The 8,200-nt window shown below is 35.7% G+C and overlaps 1 pseudogene; it reads left to right on the top strand.

The window, feature by feature from the left end:
* Positions 1-204: 204 nt before the first annotated feature.
* The window catches only part of LOC110325129, an 88,491-nt pseudogene continuing 80,495 nt past the window's right edge, over positions 205-8,200 (top strand).

The raw sequence follows: 8,200 nt of genomic DNA, 5'->3' as shown, positions 1-8,200 counted from the left end.
ACTCTTTCTGTGGATAGAGAATTGAAACACATTATAAACAACAGTTTTGTAATTTTGTGAAGTATGAAAAACTAGACTAAAAATGTTCAAGATCAAGATCTTGATAATAGGCTCCAGAGCTTTAGCACATGTGATTAAAAAAAAGAAAAACCCTCAATATAATTGTTCTCATTTTCCAAGAGGGATATTTGTCTTTATGTTACAATGACCTTCTTCTTATTCCGTGCTATTACTGGAACCATGTTCTTAGAGCAGTGAGTATAATTACAATGTGCTATTTGTACATTGTTGCAAAAGATGTCTCAAATTTATAATTACTTAAACTTCATGTATCACTGGACACCATGACATCATGCTATTAACCAGAATAATGGCTTTTTGGAGATAATTAAGGCATTTCATTACTTCAAGATAATGCAACAAATTCAGTGGCCTATTGCATTATAACCTGTCAATATTAAAAGGGTAACATTTCAGAATTTTGTTTTGCATATGATACTCTAGAATATTTTAAAATATCTTACTTTCAGAAGAAGTATTTGCCAAAACACTGGCTAAATGGCTAGACCTACATTATTTAAACAGTAAGACACTCCATATATATGGCTGAACTGTTTTAACTTCATATGATATTTTACCATAAAGTATATTCTTAAAACTATTAAAAATTATTTTTTAATAAATAATTTTGGAATGACTTCATTTGAGAAACATGAAACTCTTGAGATGAGCATAATAAGCTTTATTTTTCATAAAATAATTCCATCTAATAAGGAATATAGATTAATGAGCAATTTCAATAACTTACATAGAAAATTATCAAATATACAATAAGAAATCAGCACTTCTATGTTGATGAAAGAGGGAAAAATAAGCATGGAATAATTAAGTGCTATTAAATAAAGTGGTATGATTACTAATACCCATTCCGCTAGTAATAGGAGTAAATGTAGCAGAGGGGCTACAGCTGGCATCAATTCATGGATTCTCATTCACACAGAGGATGCTGAATAAATTCCTTGCACAGTTTCCCTGAGAGTTTACAATAGCCCTGTAGAGTACAGCAGTTGCATAACAGATACGGTCCAATGTACAATGAAAGGACAACATTTTATATTTGAATCTTATTAGTTTTGCAATAACAAATATAAACATTCAAACAAATGCAAGACCCTTGTGAATGTGCAGCACCAATAAATGCTCATGATTTGTGAACGCAAAGCCATGGACAGATTTATCCATTTAATTGTTCATGAAAATGGGTTGGTTTGTGCTGTTCCTCACCTACTTTTGCTGAATACTTGAACCTTTATGGAGGTTTTCTAAATACAATGAGCAGAACAACATAAAGTAGAAGTGGTTATTTTCATAAACCAAGTGAGAGGCTATTTAATCCCATTTAACTCTGGTTAAAGACACTGATACCAGTTAATATAAAAAGTATTATTACTTTGAAATTACTTCTGAAAAATTAAAATATTATTATTTACTAATGAGATTATAAAATCATAAGTACTATTTATAAAACTATGTCTGGATTTCTCCTCTCCATATGTAAAAGCATAAATGTTTTCATAACTTTGACATATCTGGGAAATTTTCATATGATACATTTAAATGATAATAATGCATTTCCTACTTACATGTAGGAGCTAAAGACATTCTTATAGAAGCTGAGTGAAGAGTACTAAATGTAATGTGGAAGGTGAACGTAAAGGGAGAGCAAGAGAAGGAGGTTAAAGACTACAGTTATATGGTTGGATAGACAAAATGTCCTCGAATGATCTTAGCATACTAAGTCCAGCATTGCTGAATGATAATGCATTGCACATTTTCAAATATCAGCTAGAAATGTTTTTGAATGTTTCCCCAAATATTACATGAGGAGATAATCTTAATTTTCTTGATCTGATTATACTACTTAGGTATGGATATGTGGTACTATACCCACAGACATGGCCACACTTTAGGTTAATTGAAAAGAAAAACTTAAGAAACATCTATGAATGTTTTGAGTAGAATAGTCTTTGGTTGAATACTGTTTAAACGTTGAGATCCACTAATTTTTAAATTTGCATTCATCTTTGATTAAAAATAGATAGAAAAAGAAATTGGAGAGATCCCATTCTAGCAATTTAGCATCACACCTGAAATTTCTAGAACAAAAAGAAGCAAACACACCCAAGAGGAGCAGAGCAAAGGAAATAGCCAAATTTGGGGCTGAAAAAAAAAAGAAAATAGATTTTTTTTCTCATACAATATATCCTAATTACAACTTCTAATCTCTCTACTTCACTCAGTTCCTCCCTACCTCCTCTCAATAAACAAAAAATATAAGATCATGCAAAAACTATAATATCAAGTTTCGACACAGCAATTCAAAAAGAGGAAAAGTACCTCCAAAGCAACATAAATAGAGAGTTCGAGACCCACTCATTATCACAGTCATGAGGCTCAGAAAATACTGTGCTCATGGATATCCACTGAGCCGTCTAGTTACCCCTACAACCTTTTATAAAAGTTAAATTTTGTATTGTGGCACTTTTATAACACTATCAATATTTGCATTGATATCAGAAGCTATATATTTCCATACTTACTAAAGTTTAATGCTTTTATTCCTAGAAAGCGTATATAATTAATCTATAGGCATTTCTCTATCTGTTTTCATTTGTAATTTTTTTATTCTTTAATACTTTTTTATAGTACAGTCTTCATTCTCCTGGTCTGCCCTCCAACAGCTCCCCATCTCATACCTCCCCCCTCCCCCACACTCCCACCCCCTCCACCCCCGTCTCCAAGAGGATGTCCCTATCCCCTACCTCCACCTCACCAGACCTTCCCATTCCCTGGGGCCTCGAGTCTTCTCGAGGATGGGACTTGGAAAAAAATGTATCGTAATAGATGTAATCCGGGTCCAGAAAAATAAATATGGTATGTATTTACTTATATGTGGATATTATCTGGTAACTCTATGATAAACAAGTTATAAATTGTGAACAGAGAAGTTAGACAAATAGGAGTCTGGGTCTTCATGGGAGGAGAAAGTAGAAAGAGATCACAGTGGCAAGGGCAATAGGGTGAAAGAAAAACGTGTAGAAAGAGATGCCTGGAATAGAGGTCCATTTGAGGGATGATATGAAAACCTAGTTTACTGGAACTTCCTGGAATTCATGAAGGATGCTATAATAAGAACTTCTCCGCAAACCAGGCAGCATACACCAGCTGATATGAGGCCCAACACATATCCAGCAGAGGACTGCCTGGTCTGGCCTCAGTGAGAGAAGATGCACCTAACCCTCAAGAGACTGGAGGCCCCAGGGAGTTTAGAGGTCTTTTTCGTTCTAAGTCTTCTTTTTGATTGTACATCGGAGGACTACTGAATTTTTGTTGTTGTTGTTGTTACTTGGGGCTCATCCAGGTACTTTTTTGAAAGTGTTTATCAGATGCTCTGGTAGAATTTTTGAGACAATTTATATATACTGCAAATAATAATTCTCTGATTTATTCCTTTCTAATTTTATCCCCTTGATCACATTCAGTTGTGTGTGTGTGTGTGTGTGTGTGTGTGTGTGTGTGTGTATTTATATAAAGAGAGTGAGAAGTGTTTTCTTGTCCCTGATATTAGTGAAAATGCTTTGAGCTTCACTTCATTTAATTTGAGGTTATCCATAAGCTTGCTGTAAATTGCCTTTATTATGTTTATGAATGCCACTTGTATCCCTAATCTGTCCATGGCGTTTATCATAAAGTCAGGAGGGGCATGTGTTTTATCAATCTCATTTTATGCATCTAGTGAGATGATCATGTGCCTTTTCTCTTTCAGCTTGTTAATATAATGGATAACATATTCTTATTTTTATGTATTGCATGAACCATTTCTGTACCTCTGGGATGCAGCCATCTTGATCATGTGGATGATTTTTTTTTTATGTGTTCTTGAATTCAGTTTGCAAGAATTTTTGGAGTGTTTTTACATCTATATTCATAATAAAAGTTGGTCAGTAATTCTATTTCTTTGTTAAGTCGTTTTGTAGTTTGAGTCTCAGGGGACCTGTGCCCTCATAAAATTAAAGAGCAGTGTTCTTTCTGTTTCTATTTTGTGAAATAATTTAAGGAGTATTGGTATTAATTCTCCTTGAAAGTCTGGTAGAATTTTGCACTACAACAATATAGCCCTGTGCCTTTTCTTGGTGGAAAACTTTTAACGATTGCTTCTTTCTCTTTAGGGGTTATACGTCTGTTTAAAATGCTTATCTGATAATGACTTAAGGGGTTTTTGTTTGTTTGTTTGTTTTTAGTACTGTGCATCAAGAGAAAACTATACATTTTATTTCTTTCCCAATTTGGTGGAGTACTGATTTTTAAAATATGTTCTTATTATTCATTGGATTTTCTTTTTTTTTTTTTTTTTTAAGTTTTTTTCGAGACAGGGTTTCTCTGTGTAGCTCTGTCTGTCTGTCCTGGAACTCACTCTGTAGACCAGGCTGTCCTCGAACTCAGAAATCTGCCTGCCTCTGCCTCCTAAGTGCTGGGATTAAAGGCGTGCGCCACCACGCCCGGCTCATTGGATTTTCTTGGTGTCTGTTTTCCTGTCCCCATTTTAGTTTCTGATTTTGTTATTGTGGATATTTTCTCTCTGCCATTTGCATAATGGTTTGTTTGTCTTACTGATTTCCTCAAAGAACCAAATTTTTGTTTCATTGATTCTTTGGATTGTTCCCTTTAATTCTATTTTATTGATTTCAGCCCACAGTTTATTTTGTGCTGTCTACAACTGTTTGGTATGGTTATTTTCTTTCGGTTCTAGAGCTTTTAGGGAAGCTGTTGCTAATATGAGATCTCTCCACTGATTAATTGGAAGCACTTATTATTAAGAACTTTTCATTTAGCACCACTTTAATTGTTTTCCATAAATTGGATTTGCCCTATATTCATTTTCATTAAATTCTAGAAAGTCTTTACTTTCTTTATTTCTGCTTTGATCTTGATAACTAGAGGGTTGCTCAGTTTTCATAAGATTCTAAGCTTCCTGTTGGTTCTTTTTTTTTTTTTTTTTTTTAAATATCTAGCTTTAATTCATAGTTATCTGATAGGATGTAGTGAATTATTTCTATTTTCTCATAACCATCGAGACTTGCTTTGTGACTGAGCATGTGGTCAGTTTTGGAGAATGTTCCATGCATTGCAGAGATGAAGATATATATATTTTGCTGTTGTTGTTTGGATGCAGTGTTCTGTCAAGATATGTTAGCTCTATCTGAATTATAATGCCTACTATTTCAACTATTTCTCGTTTAGATTTTGTTTCCATGATTTGTCATGTGATACTGAAGTCTCTCACTATAAATATTTGAGAATCAGTATGTGAATTTAGTTGTGGTAGAGTTTATTTTACAAACTTGAATACCCTTGTGTCTAGTGCATAAATATTAAGAATTTGACATGCCGTCTTGATTGATCTTTCCTTTGATAAAGATGGACTGTCCTTCTATATAACTTTTGAATACTTTGATTTGGTTTAGCATCTTTTTTGTAAGATGTTAAAATGGCTACACCAGCTATTTTCCTGTGGCTTATAGGGGGTATGCCTGAGGGGGTTGGGGGCTGGGATAGAATACAAACTTGGGGCAGGGAGATTATTGGGTCTGGTCTCTGGGTAGCAAGGAAGGAAGGCTGCAGCTGGTGATCTGTTGCAGAGTTAGGGATGAGATTGGGAGATGGATTTGGAATAGCAGAGAGCAGTGAACGCCTGCTAGCTTGCTCACCTGTCTCCCTTTCTGACTTGGCTGATGTGTTTTCAGTGAATGCCTGCTGGTGTTGGAAGCTGGGATAAGAGAAAGAGAGAGGGAAAGTGAAGGTGGGGTGGGGTGGAGTGGGGGTGGGGAGAAGATCTTTGTGCTTCATTGGGGGTGGTATCAAAAATAAAAGTGAGACCATACCTGGCTTCCTCTAACAGAGCTGAGAATGAGACTGGAGCAGTGAGTGTCATACAGGGAGACTGGATAAGAATTGTGGTTCTACCTTCAGCACACTTCTTGTCCTAGGGTGAGTGGCTCTGAGTTAGCACAGGTTGCCTTCTGGAGTGGGGGCTTGGCATATAACAACAAATAATATGGGGAAATAGAAGGGGAAGATCTGTAAGATCTACAGGTGATGGGAGTATGGAGGTAAGGACGATTGCCATGTGTATTCAGCTATGGATGAGAGTGGGGGATTTGATTTGGGGTAATGGAGAGAGAAGAGAAGTTTTATAGAGTTTTATAGGTATCGTACCTGTTTTTTTTTTTTTTTTTTTTTACTGGCCACAGCTATGGCTTGTGGTTTAGCAGGGGAATGGCTACTGGACTTGTAGACTCAGATACAGCCACCAGTGGAGGGAGAGAAGCTCTAAAGTGATATGATCCACAGGAGATGTTGGCAGAAGGTGAAGAAAGGCTCAAGCTGAAATTCTGTTGCATCTCTAAGGATGAAATTGAAAAACTTTCTTGGAAAAAAGGAGAGAGTGGTGATGGTCTTCAGTTAGCTTACCTGCTTCACCGTTCTGCTTAGTTGATATGCTCCTAGACAATGACTGATGGTTTTGGAGGCTGGGATAATGGAGCTGGGGACAGGAATGTTGGGAGTGAAGAGCTTTGTGCTACACTGTAATGGGTTCAGAGAGGAAGGAAAGGAGGTCACAGCTGATTTCCTGCAGTAGAGCTTGGGATAAGACTAGGCATGAGGGTAGGATTCAGGACTAGTAGAATTGGTATGGATCAGCCAAAAAATCCTTATCCAAATTAAATAAAAGGCAGAGAGAATGAACAAAATTAAAATGAAAGAGTGACAAAAAAAAGAGAGAGAGAGAAACAAAAAGTAGCCTAGGAAATTCGGATAATCATATGAGTGGACTTTAAAAATATGTATTCTATCAAATTGAAAATCTATAAGAAATGGATAACTTTCTCAATGCATACCACTTTACCGAAGTCAAATCAAGATTAAGTAAGCAATTTAAGCAGACCTGTAATACCCAGAGGCATGAAATCAGTGATTAAAACTCTCCAAAACAAAATGAATTCAATGTCAGATGGATTTCATGAAGAATTCTACCAGATTTTGTGAGATAATTTAATGCAAGTACTCCTCAAATTATTCCACAAAATAGAAACAGAAGGATCATTTTCTACTTCATTATATAAGGCCACAATTCTTATATCAAAATCAATAAGACCCAACAAAGAAAAGAATTACAGGCGAATTTCCCTTATGAGCATAGATGTAAAATCAATCAATAAAATAGCAATCAGAATATAAGGATACATCAGAAAGATCATCACTATGGCCAATTAATCCTATAGATTCAGGGATGGCTCAGCACATAGAACTCAATAATTCTAATCTATCACATAAACTCATTGTAACATAAAAACAGCATGATTATCTAACTAAATGTAGAGAAGAGATTAGTATACTTCCAACACCTGAACATACCTATATTGCCATTAATATTCTGATTGTACAATGCCTCTACTCAAATAATTTCTTTCATTGAAGCCCTCCTTACAATAAATAATACTTACAACTTTTATCTTGTTTCATTGAAAATTTCCTTCAATGAATATGTCTCTCTATTTTTTTTATTATTAGATATTTTCTTCATTTACCTTTCAAATGCTATCCCGCAAGTCCCCTTTACCCTCCCCTTGCCCTGCTCCCCAACCCACCCACTCCCACTTATGTCTCTCTATTGTAGTCCCTATGCCTAAGGCTCATGGACAACTTCTGAAAAGAAGTGGAAATTTTCTAAGAGTCATAAGAAAAGGATCTCTACTGTTGGGTTTTATCTTTTCTATGTGACAGTGTTGCTGCACCCAGGAAATCACGTGGTTTCCTAATCAAGAGCTGAAAAATTGCAATATAAGCTTACATTTTAAAGTATATTGGGAAGATTTCATAAGGCTGCACCACTGACACCTGAGAGTTGGATCATCTCCTCTCTCTAGAGAAATGTACTAATATCAGATGGTTAGTTCTAAAGGTGTGTATATAATCATTTCTAATGGGCCATGTAGACCTTGCACATGATCTCTCTGTCTCTCTCTGTCTCTCTCTCTGTCTCTGTCTCTCTCTGTCTCTCTCTGTCTCTCTCTCTGTCTCTGTCTCTCTCTGTCTATCTCTGTCTCTGTCTCTGTCTCTGTCTCTCTCTCTCTCTCTC

This window comes from Mus pahari, chromosome 8 (genome assembly GCF_900095145.1).
Source record: "Mus pahari chromosome 8, PAHARI_EIJ_v1.1, whole genome shotgun sequence".
Taxonomy (NCBI): domain Eukaryota; kingdom Metazoa; phylum Chordata; class Mammalia; order Rodentia; family Muridae; genus Mus; species Mus pahari.
This window is presented reverse-complemented; position numbering and strand designations above follow the sequence as displayed.